This window comes from Helianthus annuus, chromosome 8 (genome assembly GCF_002127325.2).
Source record: "Helianthus annuus cultivar XRQ/B chromosome 8, HanXRQr2.0-SUNRISE, whole genome shotgun sequence".
Lineage (NCBI taxonomy): Eukaryota > Viridiplantae > Streptophyta > Magnoliopsida > Asterales > Asteraceae > Helianthus > Helianthus annuus.
The window spans coordinates 85,275,285-85,293,047 of record NC_035440.2 but is presented as its reverse complement, the minus strand read 5'-3'; the positions used below and the strand labels follow the sequence as shown (position 1 = coordinate 85,293,047).

The window sequence follows — 17,763 nt, the reverse complement described above, 5'->3', positions numbered from 1 at the left end:
ATACCAGGGACTTATATACATACTTACAACATTTTCAAAGGTTTATACATACACACAACCGAACATATGAACTCGCTCAACTTTTGTTGATGTTTTTCAAATTACATGTATTTCAGGAAATTTTAATGGATCTGGCGGGCGTTGGAAGTTTTATGCTGCGTTAAGAATAAAGATGTCATCCATGGCCTTTGAGTTTGGACGGTGTGTCTTATTCCTGGACGAGACATGTCTTCCAAACATTGGTATTATTCAATATCTTTTGACGAGTCCTTAAGGAACTCAAAAACAATTTGTACGATTTGTAAAACTTGAATTTGGTGTCTACGTTTTAAAATGATGTTGTTATGTTTTACACTTATTTAATGGGTGACAAACCTATGGTTTTATCATATAGTTGAAGTTATGATTGAATGCAATGATATTAAGAAAGTCACACCAAAATCACGCTTCCGCAAAAGTCAGGGTGTAACATCATCCAGCAGTGCAATGCTACTCCAGGTTTGCTTATAATATTTATCACTCACCATAGCAACTTTTTTTTAGTTCCTCATCTTTTCTCTGTTCTTCGAGTGACCATCTTGACAATTCAATTTTAAGATCGGCAGTTTCAGACCAGTGGTAGAAGCTTTTGCTTGCCATTTAGAAAGAGTGTTAGTCTTTTTTGGACAGTTTGTTTTAGGATGAAGGGTTTTTTAAAAATGAAGTGTTGATGTTTTCAAGTAAACTAATCATGATCCTTTATAGTGTGTAAAATGTTTGATGGGGGTAAATGAACAGACGTTTCCTAGTTATGATAACCTTTTTGAAGGTTTAAATTTTGTTCTTTGGTTTTCTAGATATTTAATTTTACTTGCTTTCCCATTAAATCATTAAATGTACATGGTTTTTAAATATAAATTTATACACGTTTTCTCATTAAATCATTAAATGTACATGGTTTTTAAATATAAATTTTTATTTAATGGTTGCATTTAAATCTGACCTTTGGGCTGTTACAGATTCTATATAATACCATTGACAATTCAAATGTTGCTTCATCATACGCAGATTCATTCACTGAAAGCCAAAGATCAACTGTTATTGTTTGATTTAGTTCTTATAAATACATTAAAATGGAGTCATATTCTGACGATTTCAAGCAATGCTTTATTAAACAAATCGAAGAGCAAGTTTTGGCTGATAGGTCTACTCTTCAAGAGTTGAAGAGGTGTTTTAGCGGACTACAACTTGGTCTGCTGACAAGAGACCAGGTTTCGAGAGACCTGAGGGCGATGCCAACTACTTCCGTTCGTGACCTGTGTATTGCGAGTAATATAGAGTGTGGAGATAGAGACCTGGAGTTCATGAGAAAGATCAATAACATACATCGAGAAGTTCAGTGCTCCATGGAGTTGAAGTTAAAGTTTCTTGATTCTTGCTATTAGAATTTAAGTGTCTGATTAGTTTTCTTTTTTATATGTAATTGTTTCTTTTTAAATACTTTATATGGATGATCGTATTAATTTTTCTTATCACAGTTTATTTTTACTTCTTTTTAGACTTTTAGATTTAACAATGTTTAATCCTTATTTAATTTTTTCCTTTAAAATTTTTGAAGCCAAACAGTTTCAACAAACCCGGGTAACTTTTATCTCAATTTGGATTATGTTAAAATTGTTTGGTAGTTGTATATATTCTAGGGCTAAAGTCGAAAGGCCCATTAGTGGCAGCAGCATAGTCTTATAGACTCAAGTTTATATCTTTTAATATATGTTCGTTTATTTAACAACATATTTTGATAACAAACGAAGATGAACACGAAAATAATTTTATAGTCCTGAGATTAGAAAAAGACGTATAATAGGTAAGAAAGTAATTTTATGAAACCGTGTTGAGGTAAAATGAGAAAACTAACCGTGTAGTCATTTAAGATGATTTTTGTCCTAATTTTCAGCAAAAAGATGACAATAAAAACCCTAATGAAGGCTACCTTCAACCTAAACAATCCTAGAAATCAACCTAAAACAGATTCATACTGAAACTAAGTTACAACATAGCAATGTTGAACTTCTACTCTAATCACATTGTTTTACACCATGAATGACAATATAAAGTTTATGCTTAAGATATATACCAGAAGTCTTTACGATAGAACAACCATTAGTTGTTGGAAACATGAAGCTTTGACCTATCAAAAAGTTTGATGGTTGTTTTGGTATCTCCAATGGCCTAACTACACTTTCAAGTCATTCAATAGCTTTAAACCATCTCATAGCTACAAAAAATAAAAAAAAATCAACAACGTTTCTATTGTTTTGTTAGAAAGAATTTGAAGGCAAATTTTAAAATTATACCTGCTCCTTGGACTTTCCTTGAAGGTAGAGTAAAACTAAACAATACCGTTTCAAACTTTAGCGAAAACAACACTAAAGGATACCGTTTCGTAATTATGACATCAGCGAGGACTACATGGCATACCTGAGAAGTTGACACGTAGGCAATTCTATGTCATTATCTAAGCTCCCTTAATAGATAACATCATGTTCAAGATAACCTCTTTCGTGTTCATGTGAGCAAAAAGAGAGAAAGACACAAAGCATGTGTCAAACACAGTTCACATGATACAGATTTGACACCTGAACCTGTATCATCTGAACTATGTTTCACACCTCCTTTGTGTCTTCCTCTCTTCTTGCTCACATGAACACGAAAGAGCTTATCTTGAACATGAGTAATAACACAGTTGTCTTCTACCTCCATCGCTAGATTCAAAGGGCAAATATGGTCAAAATCAAGAAACACAAGATTAATAATATTTAATGTTTTGAATGTGATGGTTCATACCTTTAAGATGAAATCGAAGTTGGTGAACAGTCTTACATCAGATACAGTGTACCTACGCAAGAGACATCAATTAGTTTGAGCAAATAGAAAGGATCTTTAAATTACCTAAATACCTAATTTCATGACCTAAACTCTACGCAATTGAAATTATCAACAATTTTCATCAGCAATTTTAAAACAGAGATCTTGTACCTGATAGAAGACAGTTGACTGTAGAGCTCTATGAAAACACTACATGTAATGAAAAACCCCAAATTAGAACCCTAATTTCTAAAATACAGCAAATTACCACAAATAAAGCTTTTAAATAAAGCAAACTTCAAAGTAAAATAAAACACCACATGCAATAAATAAATTTCAACCAAAATCAAGCAAATCACAACAAAATTACAGGATCCTGAACTAAACCAATCTGGCTTTACAACTCCTCTTAACAGTTTTAATAGAATTAATAGCACACGAGAGTTTTAATACAATTAATAACAGTTTTAATAACAATAGATTGCAGCAATTACATATAATATTTACCGTAGGAAAGTATTGGCAGCCCAATCACCAATGTTCGGTTCATCGTCACTTCTTTCTTCTTCGTTCTCGGATCTTTAGTAGGCTGCACAGCAATTGCCATAGCTTTAGCTAAACAATAATCCATGGCCATATTAAAAATCAAATCTTTTTTAACCCCAAATCGAAAAACATCCAAAACACGATGCAAAATCAATAAACTTATGATTGGTTTAGCAATCGTTGATAAGAAGATCTAAAATCACCAATTCTATTAACACGATGGTCAAACACCAAGATTTATCATAAAAAGAACAAAAGGTTTAATTTTTTCTATCTTTTCAGTCAATACAAAGAACATAACAAAATGCACAATTCATTTACAGAAAACCAAAATTACCTGCCCACATGGCAATCCCACCAGCATTTTCAATTCTCCCCCTTTCATCAATTCTATTTGGTTTATGTCACTGTAGTTGAAGCAATAGAACCATCATCACTCGAGTTATCCTTTTCAGACTCCAAGTCGGTTCTTTGATGGTTGCCCTTTTTCCTCTGAAACTTGAGAAACCACAACTCAATCTTCCATCTTCAGTGCCAATACAAAGCCAAAAAAGTGTTACAATGAAGCATACAAATCATATCAACCGGAAAAGGAACAGATGATAGATCCAGTCCAAGTAATTAGGGTTTAAACCACAAAAACCCTAACTTATCAACTGGAATGAAAACATAATAGCAAAAGTGAAACAACATTAACGGAGAATTCCACATTATAGATGGAGTAGTGTCAATTTTTACTACAACAGATGATAAAATTCGAACTGAAATGACGAAAATCTGACTTCATTTGAACAGAGACTTACTTCTTCTGCTGAAACGGAGATCTCGTTAGCTATTTCATCGGCTTCTTGACGGATGAACTGCTCGAAGACATCTGCATCGTTCATCGTTGGAATTGAATCTGCTCGAAGATGTTCTTCTGATGAGTTGAAGAGAGAGAGAGGTGTGAAAGTTTTGAATTTTGAAAATGAACTAGAGTATATTTGATTGAGATTTGATTGAGAGAGAATAAGATTAAACTTTTTACTTAATAAAAACCCATTTAAATTTTGAATTTGATTTTCAAATTCCCTCCTAAAAAATGAGTAATTTATGTTAATAAAAATGGTATTATAAGTTTTAAATAAATTGTTATTTATGACATCATCAGATCCTACGTGGCATGCCTGAGAGACTGACACATAGGCAAAATTACATCAGCCTTTAATCTCCTTTTATAGATTATATAGATATAGATATAGGGTTAGGATCAAATAGGAAGTTTATTTTGGCTAGGAAGTATAGGAAGCAATAGGATTAGGACATGTGGCAAAATTTAAAATAAAGAGGAAGGGTATTTTAGTCAATCTTATCATTTTCTTCTTCCTTCTTCATGGTAACATCAAAACCCACCATTTTCAAAACCCACCATCTTCAACCATTTCTTCACTTTCTATCTCAATAATCACTACATTATAATACGATTTTCGTCACCAATCAATGATTCAAACACCCGATCAACGTGTTCTTCAGCTTTTTTGAAGAAAACCCAGTTTAATTTCATACAAAATCTCGTTTTTTCCGGTGATTTTGAAGATAATCACTCGATCCGTTCGATTCGATCTCTGATAAGTGTTTCAATCATTCAAATTTCGTCAATCGTTGAAGAAAACCGACTTCGATCCATGTAAGAACTTCTTTAATTTCATTTTTATTATCTGGATTTTTGATTTAGTCATTGCGTTTTACGATCTTGGCGGGGGTCCGGGGGCAGCGCCCCTGGTAGCAGAAAATTCGTAGACAGTTTTTGATTTGCTACTCTCTGGTTCAGACAAATTCATAGACAGGTCAGCTTATGTCCATTGCGTTTTAGAAATAAGAGAGTTTTATGTGTTTTCTGGCCATTGCGTTTTTTCCAGTTTTTGATTTGCTACTCTCTGGTTCAGACAAATTCACAGACAGGTCAACTTGTGTTAATTGCGTTTTAGAAATAAGAGAGTTTTATGTGTTTTCTGGCCATTGCGTTTTAAAAAAAACACATTTTTGAAGTGTTTTTAATTCATTGCGTTTTAGGTAAACACATTTTTATTTGTTTTCAGTCATTGCGTTTTAGAAAATACACTTTCTTTTGTGTTTTTAGGCCATTGCGTTTTAGAAATAAGACATTTTTATGTGTTTTTTGGCTATTGTGTTTTAGATAAACACATTTTTGAAGTGTTTTTAGTTATGGTGTTTTAGGTAAAACACATTTTTATGCTTTTTCAGTCCATTGCGTTTTAGAAAACAGACATTTTAAGTGTTTTCTGGCCATTGCGTTTTAGAAATAAGACATTTCTTTGTGTTTTTTGGTGCATTGTGTTTTAGGTAAAAACACATTTTTATGTGTTTTCAGTCCATTGCGTTTTAGAAAGTACACTTTCTTTTGTGTTTTTAGGCTATTGCGTTTTACAAATAAGACATTTCTTTGTGTTTTCTGGCTGTTGCGCTTTACAAATAAGACATTTCTTTGTGTTTTTGGTGCGTTGCTTTTAGAAAAATGTCATTTTTTAGGTTTTTTTTCATTACGTTTTACGCCACTGGGGTTTTTCCATTGCGTTTTACGCAACTGGGTTTTAAAAAAAATTAAAAATATAGCAATAGTATACTCGTTTTAAAGATAAAAAATGCTCGTTTTTTTTTTGTGCAATTTTTATAAAAAAAATAATGTCGTATATAAGAGTTATTAACGTTTAAAAAATTGGGGGGAACTGGAGGAGAGAGAAACTATTGCCTTAGATTGAATAAAATGCCCCTAAACAAACTCACGCGCCTCTTTTCTTCCCTTCAATTTCCCTCATTTAATCTTAGCCCTTAATTAACTAAATGGATGGTCAAGATTACTTCCTAGCCTTCTTAGCCAAATAAACTTCCTATTATATCCTAACCCTGTTTAAATATTCTTAAAATAATACAACAATATCTTTTTAAAGTCTGAATATCATTTATCGACTATAATCAAGATATGTCACTGCGAGAGATACATGGCATTCCAATTTTTTTTGAACGGCAAATTTGAATCACTGACGGAGTACTGGAGTATCATCGTGTCATCAGCGGAACCAGCTGATCATATTCATCTCCACTAGCCAATACTGCCTATACATCAATTCAGGAGGAAATCCAATAAATCCGAGAAAAAACGTCTTGTGATAATCGAACCTATAACCTAATGATTCCTAAGTTTTATCCCACCATAAAATGCCACTAGGTTATAATGCCAATGGAGTACATTCCATTCCAACAATAGTGGAATATTGCTTTCTGTAGGGAACTTAAGTGCACATGATTCAGTTTGCAATTTGTTAAAAAATGAGTAAACTGCTAATTTGGTCCCTATGGTTTGGTCAGTTTTGCCATTTTAGTCCAAATCTCAAAGTTTTTGTATCTGGGTCCCTATGGTTTTATTTTTATTGCCATTTTGGTCCAAAAGTGAAATCATGTCAGATTCCCCTAATTAAACCCTCAACTTTTGTCCTTTTCCACAAGGATAATTTTGTCATTTACGTTTTATTAAAACTGATTATCAATTAAAATTAATAAAACTAAATTATAAAAACTGAAACTCAGTCTCTCTCTCATCTATCTCTCTCTATACTCTATCAACACACACACACACAGAACTTAATCAAACACCCACCACCACCATCATTGTCACCCTTCACCGGATAACATCCACCACCACCTCTAATAGCCATCGCCCACCAGAAACACTCCACCACCTCTAACCGCCATCGCCCACCACTGATTGGAACCCTAGAAAACTACCAGCCACCATCGCTCACAATCACTACAACCCCCATCAGCTAACCCTCTTCCACCTCGTTTCCAGATCTGTTGAAAGCCGCCACTTACAACCACCTGAGACCACCACCGTCACACCTACCGGCCGAACTACAGTTATCATCGAAAAGCTTCTTGAACAAACTGACAAAATCATCAAAAATAAAGTCAAACTACAAGGATTTATGATGCAAGTTAAATAAATTATGATACCGATGATTAACATGATGAACAAGTACAACAGAACTGTTCTTCATTTCTTTTGTTGCTGCTTATTGTGATCTTCTTCTTGTTCAGACAGTATTGGAGTTTTCAAGGTGAGTTTGGTCATCATCTTTGACAAAGTGTGGTACACATGAGGATTGGTGCAAACTTATTTATTGCTGATTTCTAGCCAAACATATTTCTAAAATCACATGGTTAATGATTTTGGGGCAATTTGGATTCACACAGTGGGGGTAATCATAGTTTTTGAGTTGATTTAGAGATAATGCCTGATTGTAGAGGGTAGAGGGTGGTGGTGATGGTTGTTGAAGAATTTAGAGAGAGAGAATTCAGACTTTTGTTTTGTTTTATATAGGGTCAGGTTTTAATAATTTAGTTTTAATAATTTAGTTTTATTAATTTTAATTGATATCAGTTACAATAAAACGTAAATGACAAAATTACCCCTGTGGAAAAGGGCAAAAGTTGAGGGTTTAATTAGGGGAATCCGGCATGATTTCACTTTTAGACCAAAATGGCAACAAAAATGAAACCACAGGGACCCAGATACAAAAATTTTAAGATTTAGACTAAAGTGGTAAAATTGACCAAACCACAGGGACTAAAATAACAGTTTACTCTTAAAAAATTAAATAGTGATGCTTTCATGTAAACATATAGTTTGTCTTCTTCTTTAGCAAGCCAGTTTAATATGTTAAAATATTTTACTCTCATGTTTTAGGGAAAGACATAGTGGAAACTATTGTGCAATGTATGATATATGTGGAACCAAGATAATAAAAAGATGATATCAAATTATCAGCACGCAAACAAATGAAAGTAGCATATTTGGAAACAAATCACACAAAATTTCACTACTACTAATATATATTTATTTTACCTGCTTTATAGCCGAATGACAGTGAATCATTATATTATAATTATAAGTCAACTCAGATCCCATTCTAAGGTTTTTTTACAGTGGAATTCAAGAAAGGATCAACTTAATTAAGATTTGATATCGTTCTATATATTGTATGTTGACTTTTTTGTAGGCCATAAATGATTATGTTTATTTAATAGAAACTCAAAAGAGGAAGAAAATGATAAAGGGATGAGTGTTTAGAGTAAATTACATTCAATGTAAATGATTAAGAGAGGAAAAACTGTAAGATCGTCATTTAGTTGTGGTAGCATAGGCATAATATGTTATACGTGCCATCTTAAAATTTTGTGTAAGTTACATCTTTGTTCATCGAGTTTGCTACATAATGTACTAGGTTAATGCCCGCGTAATACGCGGGTTTCAACTAAAAAATGATTATAAATTTCCAAAAATCTCTTTGTAAACGATGTTAACACTTTTCATTGGTTGGTTTTCTTTCGTCATCGAATAAATCATAAATGTATAAAAAAATACAAACACAGTGCCATATTATATAAGTTAGTGACAAAGTAAAAAATACAATTTAAAGATAGTCGAGTCCATTTAAAGATGCATATCCTTGAGTTGCCAAAATCTTTAGTTGAGTAAATTGAGTCCCTTCTAAAAAAAGAAGGGGTATTGGATTTTAATAATCTCAAGTTTCACTAATTGGCCGGTAATAATCCCAACTTCAAAAATTGCCTACAACAGTCCCAACTTGTAAGATTTTGGCCACCAATGATCCTTGTCTAACTGGGTTATAACCTTGTTGGGCTGGTGACCTGCAACTTATTCCGGCGACCCGTTTTACCCCTGAAACCACCAAACGAGACCACCACCAATCATCTCCGACCTCCTGTAATCTTCTCCGCTTCTTAAAAATTTAAAATTTCCACCATCTACGCAACTCTGGTGACCTGCAACTTATTCCGACGACCTTCTTTACCCCTGAAACCACCAAAGGAGACCACCACTTGTCATCTCCAACCTCTAGTGACCTTCTCCGCCGCTCAAAACTTCAAAAAACTAACTGGGTTATAACCCAGTTAGACAAGGATCATTGGTGACCAAAATCTTACAAGTTGGGACTGTTGTAGGCAATTTTTGAAGTTGGGATTATTACCGGCCAATTAGTGAAACTTGGGATTATTAAAATCTAATACCCCAAAAAAGAACCAACCAAAAGTTATAAGGATAGTCTTTTTAATTATGGAACAATTATAGTCAATGTTTTAAATACCGGTATGAACCGGCCGGTTATACCGGTTAAACCGGATATCGGACACGAGTCCGGTTCGATAAAGGCCGGTAAAACCCGAATACGGTGTGCCTTATGTACCGGCGGTAAATCCGGTTCTACCGGTTCAAACCGTTGAACCGGTTTGCATTATCTTAAGATTTGTTTTCTTAATTTTAATAAAATACGATATTAAGGTAATATTGATCTTCCAATGTTTACCGTAATTACCTAGTGTCTTCTATTCCAATATTTCATTGTTGTTGAAACTGTTACTCATCTGGTACAATGCAATATTGTTTATAACTAATAAAAATATTCTTAAAATACTTAATAGTTTACAATAAAAATAGTTGTTTTTAGATAAAACTATGATTTAAAATACTTAATAGTTTACAATAAAAATAGTTGTTTTTAGATAAAACTATGATAAGTTACATAAATCCTAGTTGAGATTTGATTGTTTTTTTAGATGAATTTGTATTTTATCTAATTTATAGGGTTAGCTAGTAACCCGGTTCAACCGGTTGAACCATTTTAAAGCCCAAACCGGTATGACTTAAAAACCGGTTATTTAAACATTGATTATAGTACATCCTACAAACAATTATAAAAGATGTAGCCATGACTTGCCCATTTGATGTAACTGATGTATGATTCATCCATACAGTCATATTTATATACATAAAGACTTCATAGAATAGAACTTTTGATTTCATATTAAATGATGTTTTCTCAAAAAAAAAAATAAACTCTTAAATAAATATCTATCATATTAAACAAACTATCTTGAATCATTCTACTGATAAAAACTTGTTCGCCACCAGGGCAAACCATCTCTGCTGGCGTATCACTACAAAATGTGTTTGGATTAAGGCTTGCTTCATCCATTGTCTCAAAAAAGGGAGGATTACACATACAAAACCTAAACTTCTCATTGTTTTTATAATACTTAGAAGTATAGGGGGTCGTTGTAGCTTCCACTAAAAGGAGGCCAACATACACATCAGATAACAAAAAAAAAAAACAAAGCAAGAAAAAAAGGCACAACCACCACCCTCCTACACATTGCCCAGATTATCAAAGTTATCACGGTCCTCCAGCGCGATACCCGTGAGCTTCACTTGTAAGATTAGATATATTTTATGTTATATTTAATCTAGTAGCCATTATAATCATTTACATTATATGGATCAAAATATATAACAATCCTATTAAATAATTAGTTGGTAATTGTTGATGGGCCTAATTACCTTTATTAACTAATTAGGGTTTCCTCCTGGGTGCATATATAAGGAGAATAATGTGGAGGTTAAAGGGTTAGACAATTTCACAAACCCTAATAACACATAACATCAATCTCGCCTCCCTCTCCATAACCGATTCCCTTGTCGGTTTCTTATCATCGTCATCATTAGATTGCACCCTAAGGAGGAACCAGACCAAACTGACAACTATGTCAAACACTGTTGCTGCATCTACATCTGGATTCTCTGCTGGCCTGTACTGATGCAATCAAAGGTATGTTTTCATGTTTTCCATTATGCCTAAAACAGAACTGATCAACATGTGGTATCAGAGCATATGTTGATAAATCAGTTCTGATTTTATCCATTATTCCGGGATTGAAATCTGGAAAACATAAGTTTTAAAAGTTTAATGAAAATCAAGGCTGGTTTCGAGTCTGATGTGCCGAGATCAATTTTTTTCGGAAAAAGAATGTTTTTTAAATGACTCGGAATCATAATGGTAAATCTTAATTGTACCGAAATCTGTTTAAAGCCTTAAAATTCAGGTTTCGGGTTCCAGAATCATGTTTTTATTTTTAGGGTTCATCATGTTTTCTTAGGAAAATTCGAAATTCCTTTATGTTTTGGAATATAATTTGGATTTTTGAGTGTTATTTCCCTGTTTGATCCAATTTAATCTGTTAAGTTTATTCGAAAACTGTTAAAAGATATACAGTTATAATTTTCGAAATATTATGATAAAATTAGATCATCACTAAAACAGGAAACCATATCTCAAAATCCCTAACAATTCGAATTTTCGGTTATGTTTTCACATTAATAGCTGTAACAGAAGTTTCGAGATAAGTTTTAACCACTCGAGACAAAGGTCTCGACTCGAGACCACAAGAACTCGACTCGAAATCATAAGTGTTCTCAAATGTTTATAACTCGAGACAACAATTTCGACTCGAGATCATAAGGTCTCGACTCGGGACCACTGAGGTTTTGACTAGGGACTTAAATCTGTACAACTCGAGACAAAGGTCTCGACTCGAGACCATAAAGGTCACAACTCGAGACCATGGTTGCGACTCGAGACCTCATAAGGAGTCGAGATCTCATAATTCACAGCAGTCGAGACCATGATTACGACTTGAGACACTGAGGTTGCGACTCAAGACCATTAATGAGTCGAGACCTCATAATGTTATAAGCTGAGTCGAGACTTGACTCAAGATCTCACTCGAGACCTCATAATTGACTCGAGATCTCATAACTCAGTCGAGACCTGAGTCGAGATCTCACTCGAAACCTCATTATTTTAGGTTGTTTAATGTGAACTAAGACTTAGCTCGGGGCTCCGCCCCGAACCCCGTGCTAACAGGTGGTTTGCTACTAAATAATTGGTTTTTGTAATTACTTAGTTAATTAATAAGGATCAAATAATGTTTTACAAACCAAAATGGCTTAACTTGAATGAGCTTCGGATGTATCATTTCTGGCCAAAGCTGATTTGATACATCTACTTATCATTCAAGTATTACGAAAGCTATGTTAAGTGTGCATCATAAACATGAATGTCTTAATATCTGGCCAAAGCTTATTTAATTCCTTCATAGATAACATACTTAACAAGTGCATAACTAAAGTGATTGTCTCAATTTCTGGCCAAAGCTGATTTGTTACAACCACTTTGCACACATGCTTAAATGATTACACTTCTGGCCAAAGCTGATTTGTCTTCGTTTAAGTAGAACTTTAAATAGTCTATTATTTTGATGTTAGTAATAGACATATCACAACCTCTTCACATAATGATCCTTATATTAATGATCCTTAATTAATTAATTTTTATGATCATTTCGTCTGCCTTATTCTTTGTACCCATAATTTTACTCACTATAATTTCCTTCTATATATATCTCATCCACTCTAATTCTTAAGCCTAAAATGTTTTGCTTTGCTTAAAGTTTCTATATGAATTAGCTCTTAAATTAAATCCTTGATTATCTCTTAAGATACGATAATCCTATTGCTCTTTTCTGATATAAGTACTACAGAAGAAAAGTAGAGCATGATGATTAGGATAAATCGAACATGATGTCTCTTATGATAATCAATAATAAGTGTTGTCACTAAAGTTATTCCAGATTAAGTCTTTCCTAAGACTAATCTATAATTGTGGAATAATCACTGGAACTCCTAAGATGCATGCCTTCATTTAAAATTCTAAATTATAAAGTTAAGTGGTATATGTGAATATATTATAATGTACAATACCATGACCCATAAAGTTAAGGGCTTACGCATGGAAATAAGTACATTTTTCCAATACATTACATACTAAGATTTTCACTTGTACAATTTGATGCCTTATAAATCAATTATAACACTCAAAAGTACCAAAGTATAATGAGTGTGTTGATAAGCAACATATGTACAAAGAAATAAATGTTTGAAGCTGGAAAATAAGTTGTTACTCACCTTACTACCACTTAAACTTTGAAAGAGGATTGTTCTAAGGTCCATAGACAAACTACAAGTACAAAATCCCAACTCTAAGGTTCTTCAAGGGAAAATCTCACTGCATAATTATGTCATTAGACTAGACATAAGCAACGAGACTATCCATTATTCTAAAGAACAGTTGGATAAATTAATTAGATAGTCACTTACTAATGATATTTAAGTCTGATAATTCATTAATATTCCTATTAACACATGATTAGTTGACTCTAGTTTTAAACGTTTCCTTACCAGAAGTCAACAAATAACTAACATGAGAGTTAGTGACAAAATTAAATGTTAAGACTATAAGAACCATAATGAACAGTCTTCTAACAACGTTTTTTCGATACCTTATATATTCTGAGGATTAATCAGAATATAGTATCATAATTAAGCAATGTTATGAAGATTGTGAGGTTTGCATAGTCAACATAAAGTCACACCTACCTTAAACTCTCATTTTATTTGTTCTAAATATCTGGATAGAAACATTACGAAAATAAAACTAGATGATACCTTACATTTTCACAACTTTTGTCATCATGTAAATGAGAATTTGACAAAAGGAAAATGAGACTTATAAATTTCATCCATTATAACCAAAATTCATGAGAAATCATGACATGGTTAATGAGACATGGTTAATGAGGATGATTTTTTATCTAATCTCATTCTAAGTGATTTTAATTCATGACGTTACAGCCCTAAATATTACTTGGCTTAAGGAATAAGTATGGGTCCATCATAAGTCGTTCATTGACATTCATGGAACTTATTCCAAATGGAATATTTAGACATAATTCATTTATCATTTTAAAAGACTTTCAACTTGTATCTAAATTTTGTCGCATATTGCCCACGGTCTTAGAAGAAATCTATTCATATATATATATATATATATATATATATATATATATATATATATACTTAATCAGATTTCTATTAAACATGTCCCTAAGTTTTTTTATGACATCTGGACATTAAAGAAATCAAATAAAGTCTAACATATATGTGATAGGTTCCCACGTCACGTAGCTCATTGAAACTTCTCTTGTAGCATTCTAGAGATATTAAAGATCAGTGGGAGCATTAAGTGTCTTAATAATAACTTGCAATAGTTGCAAGAGGTGGGGAAGTGAAAATTTAACATTACCTAAATTTACACCTCTTGTAAAAGACACTGCTCCATCTTGACACTGTTCTATCATAACTTGTCTCCTTAAAATCTAATGCTACTCTTACAAAAGTTTCATTGTTGCTTAATTGTGGGCACACTTAGATTTCGTACCTAAACTAACATAATCCTCAACAAGAGAAATCACAACCACTAATGTCATTAATTTGTTTTTTCTATTAGAATTTGTTGGTCATTAAATATTGACCCTAAACATGCTGAGTTCCTAAAGATTTCTAAGGTCAGTGGGAGTAGTCAAAGTCCTTATCATGACTTGCAAGGAATACAAGAGGCGGGGGGAAGAGTGTCATTAAATTTCACTCCGAATTTAACTCCTATTACACCTCTTGTACACCATGCTGCACTAACTCTTATAGACTTAGAATCCTGAAAATGATAGCAACCTAACCAAGAGCTAATCCATAAAACTGAAACTTCTAATAAACCCAATAATCAACTCAGGAGGTCATCTAAGTTTAAAAGCCTACTAACTTTGATGATTGCATAACCTCCCTAACTGAAGTTGAAATGGATTTTGGAAAAGATTATTGATCCTATCTCTTAAAATCAAGCCATTAGCGTAAATCAATCATCTGAATAGAATAAAACAGTTTTCTAGTAAAACTGATTTTTTGTGTTCGTATAACGTTTGGGATTTGATTGAATTACCTAAGAGTGTTCATCACTAAACCAAATCCCGATACAAACGTTAAGACACTAAGAAGCATGATTGATTGTCAAAGGTTATACTTAAGAAGAGATAAATTATCAAAGATTTCTTTGAGGATCGTCACTGTTCTAGTAGCTTATAATAGTTTAAAACTACATTAGATGAACATTAAAAACAATTTTCCTTAACAACTGGCTGACACATTTACATGTTCATAAAACAACCTGAAAGTTCTAAACTGAAGGTTAAAGAACACTTTATTTGTAAGCCAATAAAATCCATGTATGGGTTAATGCAAACATCATAATGTGATGAAATCTCAACGTAATTATTTTCATCAACAACCAAGTGGATTAATGTACCTACCTCAACGTGAGTGGGAGAAACTAAGATAAACTTGTCTATATAGATGATATTCTTTTGACAAGTATATGTTACATAAGTCAAAGCATTGTTAACACAAACTTTGATATAATAGATCTCAGAGATATCTCTTACGTGATTGATATTATAACATACCGAGATAGGCCCAATGGGACATTAGTTCTGTTCCATAAGTTTAACATTAAATGGGCCTTACATATGTAACAAACAATATTGCTCTCATTCAGAGGATAATATGGTAAATGAGATTATTTATTTACGCTTCATTAATTAGAAGCCTTATGTAAGTTTAAGTCAATACTCGTTTAGATATTACTCACATTACAACACACTAGATATGTCTAGATTAATGTGAAGCATCTAATGGAGTATTACAATATCCCTAAAGAAACAAGAGGCTAAAATTTGAAGAAAAAGTGAGAACTAAAAACCGGTTGATTACTTTAACTTTGTAATATTCAAAGAAGACAAAATGTAATTTCGGGTATATCTTTATATCAGCAGACAAAACCTATCTCATGGAGGAGTCATAATGCACTGATATTAACAACCTAAGTTATAACGACATAATATAGTCACTAAATGTTGTTGGAAATATATCAGTGGACTCATAAGTTTATTAACTCCATATAATTAATGTTTTGAAGACTTAGTGTGATAAAGTCAGCTACCATGACTCCTTGAACAGTAACAGTTCAAGAGGTGCTGCATTAAGTTTCGATACGCAATTGATTATTCGTTTATGAACGAATTGAGGAAACTAAGTTTTGTATCGAATACATTCATGATATGCTTAAGGATCCTATAACTGAAGGGATATTACCCATAAGTCTTATTAAGAGAGCTCATAGACGGGTATTAATTAATGGTCGTGCGCAATTGCATATCGTACTATGAATGACTAAGTATTAGTTAATTTTCCTCATCGGTTTGATTTTGTATGTCTCTAAGAATATGTCAAGTCGACATAATGGCATATAGACAAATAAAGTTACAAATCAAACAAAGGGCTTGTGCGTATTTTGATCATAACGATTAGGTTTTAAATTAAGGCTATAGTATGATTAATGGGGGTCCTGAGTCGCATAATGATTCAACGGTTGTATTTCTCTGCTATAGTACTTGTTTAAGGCTAAAATGAGTGTTAACTCCTGATCAGGCTTATCTAATACTCATAGTAAACGATTACTCGGCTAAGTGGGAGAATGTAAGATTAAATATATTTTATGTTATATTTAATCTAGTAGCCATTATAATCATTTACATTATATGGATTAAAATATATAACAATCCTATTAAATAATTAGTTGGTAATTGTTGATGGGCCTAATTACCTTTATTAACTAATTAGGGTTTCCTCCTGGGTGCATATATAAGGAGAATAATGTGGAGGTTAAAGGGTTAGACAATTTCACAAACCCTAATAACACATAACATCAATCTCGCCTCCCTCTCCATAACCGATTCCCTTGTCGGTTTCTTATCATCGCCATCATTAGATTGCACCCTAAGGAGGAACCAGACCAAACTGACAACTATGTCAAACACTGTTGCTGCATCTACATCTGGATTCTCTGCTGGCCTGTACTGATGCAATCAAAGGTATGTTTTCATGTTTTCCATTATGCCTAAAATAAAACTGATCAACATCACTCTTTTAATCGCCCAACGCTATACCCTTGACCTTCGCTCTTTTAGAATCTCAATTAGTTTGTATATTTGTTGGTTATTAGCACAATTCAAGAGATATTAACTCTTACCTCTAGTTCGTAGGTTAATTTCAAGAGAATTCTTGCAAGCCAAGTTGTGTCTTAGAGCTTCAATGTATGCATGGCATCCCTATTAAAAACAAACAGGCGGGGTCATTTTCATATAATTTGTAATTGCAAACAAAAAAAAAAGTCTAGATGGGCCAAAATTACAAACCATTGAAACTTATAAATTAGCACAATTTCACCAAATGAAGCAGTTGTATTTAAGATGACTTTTAACTCGTTTGACCCGCATCATTTTCAGATAGAACTTATAAACAAAATAACAAAAAAAAAACCAAAATCATCCAACTTATAGTTAAATAGGCCTCTGCTAAAAGAGCCTATTTGTGATGTAGTAGTTAGAACCTGGTCTAATGATGAAAGACGAAGACAATCTAGACTTAACACTGCAGTGCTAATTTTTTGATCTAGTAGTTCAAAAAATGTGAACTGTAACGAATGGTTAGGTTTGTGGTTATAGCAAAAA

At 32.9% G+C, this 17,763-nt stretch overlaps 1 long non-coding RNA gene across 1 annotated transcript; it reads left to right on the top strand.

Annotated features, from left to right (window-relative positions):
* The first annotated feature begins 406 nt into the window (after positions 1-406).
* On the top strand, positions 407-1,509 carry LOC110871276. The gene is made up of 2 exons (XR_002553611.1): positions 407-498; positions 1,048-1,509. It is a non-coding gene; the product is annotated as an uncharacterized LOC110871276 (long non-coding RNA).
* Positions 1,510-17,763: the final 16,254 nt, after the last annotated feature.